This window comes from Lates calcarifer, linkage group LG10 (assembly GCF_001640805.2).
Source record: "Lates calcarifer isolate ASB-BC8 linkage group LG10, TLL_Latcal_v3, whole genome shotgun sequence".
Taxonomy (NCBI): Eukaryota; Metazoa; Chordata; class Actinopteri; family Centropomidae; genus Lates; species Lates calcarifer.
In genome coordinates this window covers 18444048-18457644 of record NC_066842.1, presented here as the reverse complement: position 1 = coordinate 18457644, position 13597 = coordinate 18444048, and the positions used below count along the sequence as shown (strand labels likewise).

Here is a 13597-nt window from a genome sequence, read left to right as displayed (position 1 = left end):
ATGCTCATTGCCCCCCCTCTTCTTCTCTCTTGTTCTTCCTCTTTCTATTCTTTCATACTTTCTACTTTTATCTACTTTTCTCCGTATGTCACCACAGTGTCAACAACATCTCCTTTCCTTTTGAATTGCTTCCTCTCTCGCAACACTCATAACACACGCACACACACACACACACACAGAACTGAGTATACACCACGCTCTCTTGGAAAACAGTGAACTCATATGACTTGCTAAAATCAATATGACTGACAAAACAAAGTTACCTAACTGCTGACAGGTAAGCACTTTTTGCTTAGCAAGTTCCTGCCCACAGCACAGTTATGTGAACTGGACATGTGCTGCCATCTTGTGGTATGAAGAGACACAACAGCCAAATTCTGTCCTCAGAAATCCATCAATTCCTCCTGAAATCAAGCTAGTAGCCTACTGTTGATGGAATGTATTGGGGGCTGTGGCGCAAAGAGAGTTGCATGCATTGTACACAAAGAAAACTTAGAGTTACTGAGCTGTGGCTATGGTTTACTAATATGAGCAGATCAGAGACAGAAGAAAGAGTGGAAAATAGAGGTTGGCAAGCTGCATCTACGTGACAGAAAGGCAGAGAGGTGCATAGGCCTAGACCACAGAGACTGAAAACACGTGAAACAAGTGAAACACAGGTGCTAAGCTTCCTTCCTTCAACTTGTCAATAACAACTTTTCAGAACACACCACCGTTTTAAGGTCAAGGACATTTAAATCCCATTTAAGGTCTTACTTGGTGATTCCTGGGACTTTTAACACTTTTACTAAGAAAACTTACCATCAAATTAATGTCCTTGAGGTTGTACATAAGCTGCATAAAAGTGAGTATTAATTATGACTCAACATGTTATTTATCCCAGGTATCCCATGTGATATTATATAAAGTAAGCTTTTTATGCAGCTAAAGCCAAAGACAAAGTAATGAATCACAACAAACTGTGGTCTCAAAACTACAAGAATGTGTGACCTATTATCGAAAATTCAACAGTTTCTAAACAACTGTGACCATACCTCTAAATGATAGATGTAGCATAAACACACAAACATCTTTGAGATTAGTTATTTCCCAACTGTTTGTACAGCTATGTTAACGTGACCTGTGCTGATCTGTATTAACAAACACTGAGCTCTGCTGTGCAGCCAAAAAAATGTGCACTGACTGATTCCCTATAATGTATTCAAATCTCCAGACTCGTGTGAAAATGCAACAGAAAGCATGTGTTGAGCGCATGCAGCATGTCCCCGCAGCTCTGAGCTGATGCCAGAAAAGGCCTCGCCCAGGTAGCTAATCCCCACAGTGAACAGTTTCTTACTTCCATGCATACACACATAAAAACACACACAAAAAGCTAAAGTGTGCACTCCACAACTGCCAGTGGTTATGTAACAGCTGGTATGTGCAGTGGTGAGTGTGTGTGTATCAACATATATATTAAATAGTCTCTGCGCAGTCTTTGAAGAGACTGGTGACCTCTAACCACTTCTGAACACAGATGCTCACCTTTCAGCTGTTAGAGATGCTACCCAGATAGATAACTCTAATATACCAGCTTCAGTGGAAGTCTCACTGTAATATAAGACAACGGGAAGTAATATGGCAAGGTCAGCTGCTCCGAGCAAGTCAGAGAAGAGGCACAGTGAAGAATTTATGTGTGTTATTAAAGTGTCCAGGATAGAAAGAATATGTCTCAATAAAAGTATTAAAGGAGAATTTCACCTTTAATCACGTCAATGTTGACAGCTTTCTGTGATGTTTTGTCCCTTTTTCTTATTCAAGTATTTTTATTATTCTTGTTGATAACTGCCCTAAATATAGCACTACATGGCATGACATCACATCAACTTGCCAGAGGCCACTTCACTGTGCTTTCACATTAACAAATAGAAAATATGGCAGAGGACACAAAGACTAATCATCAGTATTCAGGCATGCAATGCAGCTGCACAGAGCCAGAGTGGTTATCACTGACGGTGGAGAGGACACGTAGACTGAAAAACTGAGAAAGACAAGTGCGACTAGAAACCGAGCTCACGTTGCCGCTTTCGGATAAACTGAGCAGAGTGACAGACGCCCAACAAGAGGAAAGCTGCACTTCCTGTGTTTGTGCATCTCACTGTTTGCTTTCCCTTCAGCGCAACGAGTGACGACGGCTTCCTGCGAGCTCCTGCTCCAGACTCCCTGGTCCGGCAGAGAGGCAAAACAATGAGGAGGAAAGGAGAGCATGTTACAGTCAAGGGTGGGGCAAGGAGGGAGATAAAAGGAGTAATACACACAGAGTCAAACACGCGGCTGTATGCAAACACAGGCACAGATACAGGTGTATATGAGGACACACACCCAGGCTGAACAAGCACTCAGAGCACAAATAATTCATAACTCATCATAAAGTCAACAGTAGAAGTAGAACACAAAAAGGGGGAAAAGATAGACTTATAAGACAAAGAAAGGGGAAAACAATGTGAAAATTTTCCAGAGATACCCATAACAACCAGCTTAATTGCACCAAGACTTTATGACCTAAAAAGTGTTAGCTTCTTCCACTCAGACAGTGAGAGACTACACCAAACCTCACTTAAAAAACAATCAAAAACAACCAGATGCTAATTTTATTAACCTTAATCATGGACTTATTCAGTGGCTATCACCCCCCACGCCCTCCCACCCCTTCTCTTTGGCCCTGAGCGACACATGAACCCACCAGAGTGGACCAAACCCCTGGCCTACTGTTCCTCTACAAGAGGAAACGGATGTGGGAAATGTCTCTCTCTCTCTCTCTCTCTCTGTCTCACTCTCTCTCACTCACACATGAAACAAACGTGCAAACTGACACATCATGCAAAGTTTGAGGACAGAAACAGTTTACAGAGCGGATATCCAGCAACACCAGAGTTTAGACACATATAACCTCGTCCAGAGCAAGAGACAGACCTTTACTATTTCTATCTGTCGCTCCTGTCAAATCCTGGCTTTTTTGGCTCATGTTTTTAACTGGGGCATGAAGAAATGCATGATCCAACATTTTTAGAGCTTGCTGCTTATTGAGGACCAACATTTTTATAATTCAACTATTAGCTTCAATTCAAAGTCATTTCACAGGCCAACACATTATTATATTTTTATCTATAACTGGTGCTACTAATGCACTATGTCTTTGTACAAAAACGTGCAGATTAGTTAATACTGTGGCTCTTTTGTGATACCTTACTGTGGCTCATATACATTTTAAATTTTGTTTACGCTGTTAATATTCAAAAAAGGTCCCTTAGTATTAATCCATCTCCAACAGACAAGACCGGACTGCAAGAAAAAATGAAGAAGCCATTGCAACTGCACTTCCAAAAATAGATGCATTTTGACATATGGTATATTAGTTATGTAAATATGACCAAGCCAAGCTCTGGGTTGCAACGTTGCACATAGAACAAGCAGCACTGCCGGTGACAATGACAAGCCCTAACTTGTTGCATAATAATTAGACACCATTCAATGTTGTTGGCTACTTCTCAAAAAGCCCAACATAAGCCCAACATTTGCAGATGCAACATGAGATACTTGAATGGCATAAAGGAAAGGACAGAGTAGCAGAGCAGAGGAGGGATGATGGTGAAGATAAAAAGAAATACAAGAAAAAGACAGGAGGTCAGGAGTCGCCTTTTGCTTCACAGATCTTCTCCCTCCATCGCTCTTTATGTAGGCTAATCTCTTCCATCTCACCTCCCTGAGCTGACCAGCTCACTTAGCCTCATTTAACCAGCTAACGGCCGGTAATAAATCAGCAGCACACTCCTCTCACCTCTAATCTGTAGTAGCCTGTTCTGCTCTGCACACTCCCCCTGATATATGACTCAGTCCACTCTGGCTTCGACAGCGAGGCAGTTACTGTAGGTAGAAAACCTCTGTTGGGAGTATGAGGCAGACAGCAAGCAGAAAACAAGACCGGGTAGATAAAACTAAAGGATGAAACTAAAAAGAAGAGGAAGGCAGAACAGACTTCCTATTCTCTGTTTCCTGGCTGGAGTTGATGACTTTTGATCATACATCTTTGTCCAGTATCCTGGTATCTTATCCTTTGACACATATTTTGTGTTTATAGAAACAAAAACCTGACCCCTAAAATCCAGTTATCTGATACTACTACTATTTAGGGCTGAGTATCTTCTGAAAATGTTCAATATACAAGCCAATATGATACCTGAGTCTGGTACTGATACAAAAATTCTACCTTTTTGGATATCTTAGTTTGAGAAGTACAAAAACATGTTTGAATGAATATAGTCTGAATTTGGGGAAAAAAACACAAAAACTTTCCCCATTGAGACCAGGAAATCTGATCAAATATTAAGCAAACAAGTCTGACCAAACATTCAATGCCAACTTTTGAAATTTGGCAGTTTTTGAAACTCACTGCTACAGACACAACTTGGTTTGTACTCAGAAACTACTGAGGTCTGATACCCAAAGCTACCACTAACATGCCTAACTGAACAACTTTGGATGTTTCAAAACAGACACCACAAAAAGGAGCTCACATTTAGCATTGTAAAAAAATGTTTTCAGTTTGCTAGCTTAACTAGCTAGCTGCCTTAATTATCTTGCTAACTATTGTTCATAACACCTATATTCAATCTAATCAACAACAGTAACCTTTTTATGGTCAGTTATCCGATAATGTAAACACAGAGAGATGAAGTATGCCTCTCACAGTATAACTTTTGACATTTCAGTGAAACTATTATGTTGACAGAATGAGTTGGACATGATGGTGGTAAAGTGAGCTGCTGGCCTCGCTCCCACGCCTGGACTCCTCATGATAACTTGAATTCACAGCCAGTCTTTAGCGCAGCTAGTTTGCAACCTAGCTCCTAATGCTACCAGGCCATTGGCTCAGTGTTAGCATTTATCACAAGCCGCCCAGCTCAGAGACCACCGGTGATTAAAAAGGCTTTTAGAAAGGTCACGTTTAGCAGGTCTATGGCTGAAAGCACACAACAAAGAAGAAAAGGCCAGTGTTGTGACATCATGCCAGACAGCTGTGTATGCAAGACCTTGACTGTGTTACAATAAGTACAGTGTGTGTGTGTGCGAGAGAGAGGGAAGAGGACAGCACACAGACAGAGCGTGTTCCCCCATGTGCCCCTCTGTAAGCCCTCAGTCAGTCAGACTTATCATGTACACACGTGTACACACACACACACACACACACACACATACACACACACACACATACACACACACACACACACACACTTCCTCAAGGGAATATCAGAGGCCTTATAGGGGTCAAATACTCTGTTTTGAGTCTTGTGTCCAGCCTTGAGCTTTTCTGCCTGATTCCTGGGAGGCCCAGTCAGCAGCTCCCCATACAGTGACCCTAACCCAGCAGCGGAAATCAGACGACCCCCAGCACCAGCTCCCTCTCTCTGTCCACTCCCTTTGCCTTCATTCCAAGTCAAACTCTTCCCTCAAAAAAAAAAAAAAAAAAACTCTCCCTCCTCCTCCACATCCTTTTTTAGATGTGAAGCACCTCATGGAGCTGGCTTGTAACACACTCACAAACTCACACACTCGTGTTTAGCAGGCTGGAGATCATCCACGAGGAAGCCTGTGTTAGATCTGCAGATGTTGACATGTTGATGGCTGCTGCAATTTTAACACTTGTGCCACCTTCAGGCAATGTTGTTGACGGACATAAGAGCATTACCTAAAAGATTATGTCTTTAGTAGTGTTGAAACCAACAGTTGAACAACAGAAAATTATCAAAATCTTAATAATAAATTTGTCAAATCATGTTTGAAGCACAAAGGCTTGCTGGTTTTAGCTTTTCTCAGTTTTATATTATTGTAAACTAAATATCTTTGTTTTATTTCATTACACTGCTGTAGTTATTTTCATTGCTGAGAGTGGGTGCAGATTTAAAACCTCTTCACCTGGGTGTGGATTTGATTGCTTTGCGTCAATTACACTGTGTGTCTTTGCTTTTTTCGGTCATCCCGCATCAAAGCTACACCCGCCTCTTCTCACTCGAACTCTGCCGATATGCTGTCTGCTCCCTCCCTCACTTGGCTGTCATGGTGGCAGGAAGCTGAAGAGATGTACAGGCCATATGGGCAGATCAGAGCCATACGGCAAGGTTGTCAGTGGACACATATGAAACATATGGCTGCTGGTGCGGGCCTGTCAGCTATTAAGCCTGTTCTATCACTGTCGCCCTCTAATCTTACTGACTGCCTTGCCGCCATTTAATTTCTCGCACCAACCGCATCCACATGTGCTGAGTGTTCAAGCTGCAGTGTGGAACTTTTGCAAAGCTCTGGCAAATCAATGTTTGCTGGTTGACATAAAACACACTGCTACCAGTGCACCGGCATGGGGGTGTTGCCACAGACACCAGACTCAAAATTCTGGTATACTGCGAAATACAGAGAGATTTACCAGGTGTTGGTTTAATCAGTGTTGGGTGAACTTGTTTGACAGCGAGGACTTGAATGTAACTGACGCTCATTGTATGTAAAAATTCCACACTCCAGCTTGAAAGCACATATGCAAGTACAAAAACATTTGTACATGAAGAAAAAAGGCCTTCATGCCTTTTCTTGTGTCTGTTGTTTGAACCTGTCCAACACACCTCAAAACCAACACACTTCACCACCCCCTGCTCATGTGTTACACAGATCAGCAACACCTGCCATCTTTTACTACAGTTTCTTCCTTAGCAGGCAGGTAAGATTAAGTCCATTTCATCCTGGCTTTTCTTTTATTTCATTTCCCAGCACTTTCACTGTTGTGCAAGAATCAATCTATGGCACTGAACCTTCCCTATCAACAGTGAGGGGCATGATTACTGTAATGTTTACTGATAATGACCTGGGAATTGAGCTTTCCTCTTCTCTTTCATTTACAAAGATAGGACTATCAGCTAAATTACTAAAATCTGAGTAAACATGACACCTCCATGACACATAAATCACATGAATGAGCAAACAAGTGAGACAGACAAATGAACAGAATAAGCGACACAGTGTCCCCACTTAACATCTAACTGAGTTTAAAGAAATTAGTACAACTTCTCATGAGCTCTATTCCAATTCTTGGTAAAGTGAAGGAAACTCTTCACTGATTAAGTCTTTGCACACTAAAAGGTTGAGAGGGGTAAACGAGGCAATCAGGATGCACACAACCCACGACATCACCCTCTACTTCCTGTCCAAAGCTGCTAAACAGGAAGTTCACACTTAAAAAAAGAAAAGGCCAAGAGCAGCTCTCTCGCTCCTTTCTCCAAGCACAGTAGGACATCTTCATATGCACATCCACCGGCTCTCATCATTATCTGCATTTGACTATTATTTCCTGTTCTTTATTCTCCTGCGTGTTCTCAGCACAAGCTCCCCTGCAACTCCTGTAATCCCATTTAGAGATGGTATCCATGGCACAGAGCTGATCCATATGCATGCACACACACAAAAATGCACACACCTACACATATGCATAACAGCCAGGGGGAAAGAGGTTGGTCGCTGATTAAAGTAGGGATAAAGAAAACATTGGGATGCTGAGGAAAGGAGACGGTTTAAAAGGAAAAAACGAGGTGGGGAGGAGTGGAGCCTCGAGTACTGAGATGAACTTGGTTCTCAGAGGCACACATGTCTGTGTATACTCAGCTTCCCTTGCCTGATGCAACGCAGAGATCTCTAATCCAATTACAGTTCAGACCGGCCTAGCGGCCTAGCCTCAGCCACCAAGGACAAACCTAGCTAGCTTACACCAACGCCAGCAGCCCACCGGCTCTGTGCAGATTTAGAAGCTCACTGCTCAGCTGAGGCCTCGGCTGAGGGTGCTGGCCACATCTTAGTGGAAAAATAAATAAAATCAACCAGAATTAAAGGCTTTCTCCTCCAAGACAAATTAAGGTCTCTTATCTTGGAGGTTGAATGAGAACCTACTGTAAGCACTCAAATCTTGAAGGGAATGAAATGAATGAATGCAAGATCCAGAGAGAGTATCCAATGCATTTTTATTTCTCTGTTCCTCTGTTGGCTCTCTCATCTTTCTGACCAGCACACGACTCCAAACTCCATTTCTCTCTCTGTCACCAGCAGCCCAGGCTCCTGCTGTTAAATCTCCCCTCCCTGTCCTCCATTGCAGACCTCTGCTGTTTCTAATCTAGATCTCTGACCCACGTCGCCGCTTCCCATTTATCTCCATATCTCACCTATTGCCTGTGCACCACTATCGTTTTCCTCCTTCCGTCACTCCTTACCCTCAGTCTCCGTATTCTCCCGCTGCTCTTCCTCCTTATCAGCTGCCCAGTCCCTCTTCCGTCCCCTCTCTCTTCTTCTCCGGTGTTTTCAATTTGCACTGCTCCAGTCCCCCATCTTCCCTTTTTTTTCTCTTTACATGCACATCCGAACTGTCCCTGTTATTATCTGAGTCAAGGAGATTTTGTGGTTGGTCGCTTTTGTTTGCAAGCTAGTTGGACAATTAAAACTTTTCTGAAGAAATCTCAGTGAAATCTGGTGGGAAGTCAGATGGGAAGATGCGATCAGGTTTTTGAGCAAATAATGCTACCATGGCATGCTGCCATATGCCTGCAGCATATGATAACGGAGGCGGCAAGCCTTGCCTGAAATAAAAAGAGCCTCCACTAAAGTCAGGGGAAATTATTCAATTTAATGAGATATATAGAAATTCAGGAAAAACAAGTTACTTGACTCGCCAGACCCCAAGCTGATGTTAGCCTGATAATCACCACCTGGATGCACACTGCAGTAAGTTTAAGTTAGTTTAAGGTTGGATACAGCTGGACTTGTGTGAAATTAACCCTAAACAGACACTACGGTGTGACTCCGTAGTAACAAGGCGTCTTTATTTACTAGGATTATATGCGTGCCTATTGATACTGTGCCACTTTATTTGGTATTACTGCCACATTTACAACAAAACAGAAGATACCCTTTTAATGATGAAATATAACGACACAGAAATCTTGTTCTTGTCTGATTATTTAGAAAATGCGAGTGGAACATAAGGTTGTCTTGATAGCAACCGTGGAAACTGAAACTCTGAATATCCCTCTTCTTAAAGAAGAAAGGTATCATTAAATGGAATTTGTAGCATAAACTGAATCTGAAAGACTGCATCCAGTCCGGACAAAAAAAAAAAAAATGCTGCCAACTGTTCTGCAGGGTGTCCCGTGTGGGTGGGTGGCAACAACAACCCTAAATCCTGCTGCAGGGGGTTCAACTTATTTTAGCTGATCTTAAGACAGCTCTAGCCGGCAGCAGCCCATGACTATGATATTCTCTGACAGAACAGTAGCTGCTCCCAGGCCTGTGGAAGCAAGTCCTGCTACTGAAGGAAGCAGTGAAGTCCAGGATCTGCAGTGGCAGCACTTGTTTCAAATTAAATAACATGTTTTGAGAGAAAATATCCTGTTTTGACCAATAACAAGAGATAGAAAAGGATAGAGAGAGAGAGAGAGAGAGAGAGAGAGAGAGAGAGCGAGAGAGCGAGAGAGCAGCTGATTAGTCGTGACTGTTCCTGCCCTCTGTCAGTCTTTTCTTTTCCCCTGTATCTCTCTCTCCATCCGATGCCAGTGCCAGTTGTGTGCACTGGGCAGGGCTGCCCAGAGCGTTACGAAAGAGTAAACACGGTCACAGCGCGGTGCCACCCTCCTGCCAAGTGAAATAGAGGCAACGCGCAGGCACACACACACACAGACACCCTAGGCCATGCCAGGAGCAACACAACAGTGCGGCCCAAATGAGCAGAACAGCTTCAAAGTGAAAGCGGTAACGAAAAGAACAGGAAGATCAGTATGTTTCCAAATATGTGGTCACATTATATAAAAAGGAGGTCTACTGTGTTTCTCAGTGATTACCACATTATATGTATCAGAGGCTGCTGGTTAAATGGTCAGCAATCTGTGCGGTTGACACTGTGAAATGCAGCCTATTCAAGCTTTTGAACAGGTCAGGACCCATTTGAGTGGGTGGAGAAGCTTCACAAGCACAGCCAGCTCCAGGTATTGAGTTGGGTTGCATTTGCAGCCTCTTGATCCATCACAGTATTAGGTTGCACCATACTCACACAGCATGTACTGTCCTAAGGCTTTTGAAACCTCATCTTTGCTTAAACATGCTGGTTTAAAAAAAAAAAAAAAGTGGGCAAAAGCGCCACACCTAGCAAGAGTTTCCATCTCCAGTGTTGAGGAAAGTGCTTAATATGGCCATGCATGCATTTGGATTCTCCAATTATCCACTTATGCATATTCAGTGAAAAGAGAACTGCCGAGTCATTCTGGTATCACGTTCATTTCTGGGCCTTTCCCTGTCCCTGCCTTGGAGAATGGGAAAGGAAGACAGGGAAGCAGAGAGGCGTCTCAGGAGACAAACCAGAGAGAGCACAGCAGTATTTACTCAGGAGTGTGTCTGTGTGCGTTTTTGTGCCCAGGCTACTTGCCTCCTCAAAAGGCATTCAATGGAGCCTTTATATCTCCCTCAACGATGCACGCTCATGTCCTAAAAACACTCCATGATACAGTATTGTGGCTTCAAGCCTGGGAAAAGAGTCACTTACGATTCGCTCAGGCCTTTTCTTTAGACATCAGCTACTTTAATACTGCACTGCAACACACCTAAGATTTGTTGTTTTACATTCTGAATGGCAAGACAGAAAACACTTGTCAGTGCTGAGACCAGAGCCACTGGTTGTGACTGTTACCAGATCAGCTACTTGCTGCAGGTGTCACCTTCCTGTGAAACCCTAAGTCATGGACACCTCTGAACTACGACAGCTGAGCTTTTACGGCGTGGCGACGGACCCCGCTGCTCACTTTTCGCTCTCCTTGTGCTACTGGAGAAGGAAGCAGAGAAATCAGCTACTGTTGCCCCAAAATAACAGCACTTCCTTGATGAGCGGTGAGCACTGCCAAAAGTCAAAGAAGGGGGCTGATGTCAGAGAGGGGAGCTGAGGACTTGTTTGTTTAGACTCTGCCCCTCAAGCTCTGCTTTGCGTTCCACTGTTTTCCTTCCTCCGTCTCTCACCCAAAGACACATGAGGCCTGCACACACAGACAGCACGATAGGGCTTGTATGATATTACTCAGCATACATTATAGGCTACCCTCCTCATGTTCAGCTCCTAATATGCCGCCAACTCCCCTCTAGCTTTTGTTGTTGAACATCTCTCGGAGAGGGCTGAGGCTACCCCAGGCCTGTTCAATGCTGCCTTGCTCTCTGTGGCTCAACAGTCCAACTCAGGCAGCAGCCAAGCACGCAAACGTCTCTGCACATCAGAGTCCCAAGAGAAAGAGAAAGAGGGGGGGGGGATTAAAGAGAGAGAGAGAGATGGATAGAGAGCGAGAGACAAACTGAGCCAGGGAGTGAAAGACGAAGCGAGTTGGAGGGTTGAAAGTGACTAAAATGCCCTTTCTGGGGAGTAAACAAACCAACTAGTCTTCTTGTCATCCAGCCGATCTCTCGGCACGGAAGCACATCACGGTAGAATACCCTGAAACCTGCCGCTGAGCCCCCAGGCCAGGGCGCAGCTCCATCAAAGCAGGGCGGAGTTTATCTGAGCTCCAACTGGAAACCAAGGCATATAAACCAAAGATGAAAAAAAAAAAACATTTTTATCCCTCCACAATTGATTGTGGCTTTTGGTGGTGCTGCACTGGGGTGAATTACACTACATTATTTGGCATTCCTAATATTTTCTCTGCTGCCACTATTGGGTCAACACCTGTCTGAAAGTTTTAAAATCTCACAGACAGAAGGCCTATCAAACTGGACTACATTATATTGCATGGGAGTTAATTTAATCATATGGAGTATATGGCAGAATATTATGAAAAATGCACATTACAGTTTCAGAAATCACAAGGTAGCATCTTGAAATTTCTACTTTTGTTCCACCAGCAGTCCAAAATACAAAAAACATTCAGTTTATTATCCTACAGAACAAAGACATGCAACAAATCATCACTTTGGAGAAGCTAGAGCTAGAACCAGAGATTGTTTTGCATTTTGACATTTAAAGAACCTTTTTAAAAAACTATGATTGATTCAGCAATTATAAAGAAAAAAATCCTATTAATTGCCTGTGGATTGACTAACTAACTGAGCTCTGGAGAAGAATACTTTTCAGACTTCTACTGAAGACAAAAGCTCTGGCTTATGGCCAGTTGGATTCCAGTTTGATAAAAGACCTCAGCTCCAGTACTGACACATAAGTCCTTTACTGACTGAACGACTGGAAACTTAAAACTGTTTATGAATAAGTTATGCACCTCACACCGTCAGTCAAAGGATGTCACTTTTGCAAAACAACTGATGTGAACCACGGGGTCACTTTTCTCAGTATTGGGTGCTGCTGAGAGCCCATGTGTGTGGAGACTGTGGGCTGACTGCCACTCACAACACGAGATGAGTTTGTAAAACCACACCACGCTAGTTAAAGGTTTGGCTGGCTCACGCAGTCTTAAAAATCTTGGCCTGGGCCGCATAGGGTGTGTAGTCATAAAGCAACTTTGGTGCCAGACACAATAAATTGATTGTTAATAGAGAGGGATTCTCACTGTAGGCTCTGACACACAGAAAGCCAACAGAAGCTCTCTCTTCGCCCTAACAGTAACAAGCTAGTTAACGGTTCTTGCCCAGGCGGACACTGAGACCTTCTGGTAAGCTGACTGCTGCACAGCCCTCGGGTCAGTCCTAATAAATAAACAAGGCTAGAAATAAAGACAGCAAAGTCAGACTCCAGCCCAGTCTAGACCGAGCAGCACGGAGACAGCTGTGTGTCGCTTCTATTCTCGAGCAGGTGACTGCTTTGAGATGATGTCTGCTCATCTGTCACGGCCTATTATCAGACCTGCATCTGCGGTGCGAGCAGCGGAAACAGCCACCTGGGCTGAGACTGTATGCAGTAGTGTGTGTGTGTGTGTCTGTGTGTGGTGGAGATGGAAATAAGGCACTGGGGTTGTATAAGGACAGGGTTGCAGTGTGCAAAATCCCCATTGGGAACATCTACACACACACACACATGCACATGCACACAAGTCAAAAAACATGAGAGGGATATTATTCAAACACGCAGACTCAGACTGAAACTACAACCAACATCACACAAAATGCTACCACAGAGTTTCTCAAGCTTGGGTTCAAAACCACATGTAGAGATTAGCTGATATGTAAATAGGGTAATAAAGGATTTCTATACTGATATGTCTGGATATATTTTTCAAAGTCTACTTGAAAGACATTGTTTTTGTGGACCATTTCACTGGATTATTGTTGAGTCGTCCTTGGTAACGACAGATAGATAGATAGAAAGAGACTTTATTAATCCGCACGGGAAATTCACAGTTCCAGCAGCATCAACAGACTTAAGATAAAACAGTGGACAGTGTACTTCCTGTCAGATATGGAGCAGCAAAGAGTCCCCACCCCCCACCCCCCACTGTAAACTCATCTTTAAAAGGTTTTGACAATCTCAACATGGTAACACAGGAGCCTGCTGCATAATTCAATGATACTATAGGGTTATGTTATTTTAAATGTTTCATCTATGTACCCG

At 43.4% G+C, this 13597-nt stretch overlaps 1 protein-coding gene across 1 annotated transcript in view; it reads right to left on the bottom strand.

The window, feature by feature from the left end:
• The window catches only part of mob2a (MOB kinase activator 2a), a 60889-nt gene that overhangs the window by 41619 nt on the left and 5673 nt on the right, over window positions 1–13597 (bottom strand). The window lies entirely within an intron of this gene.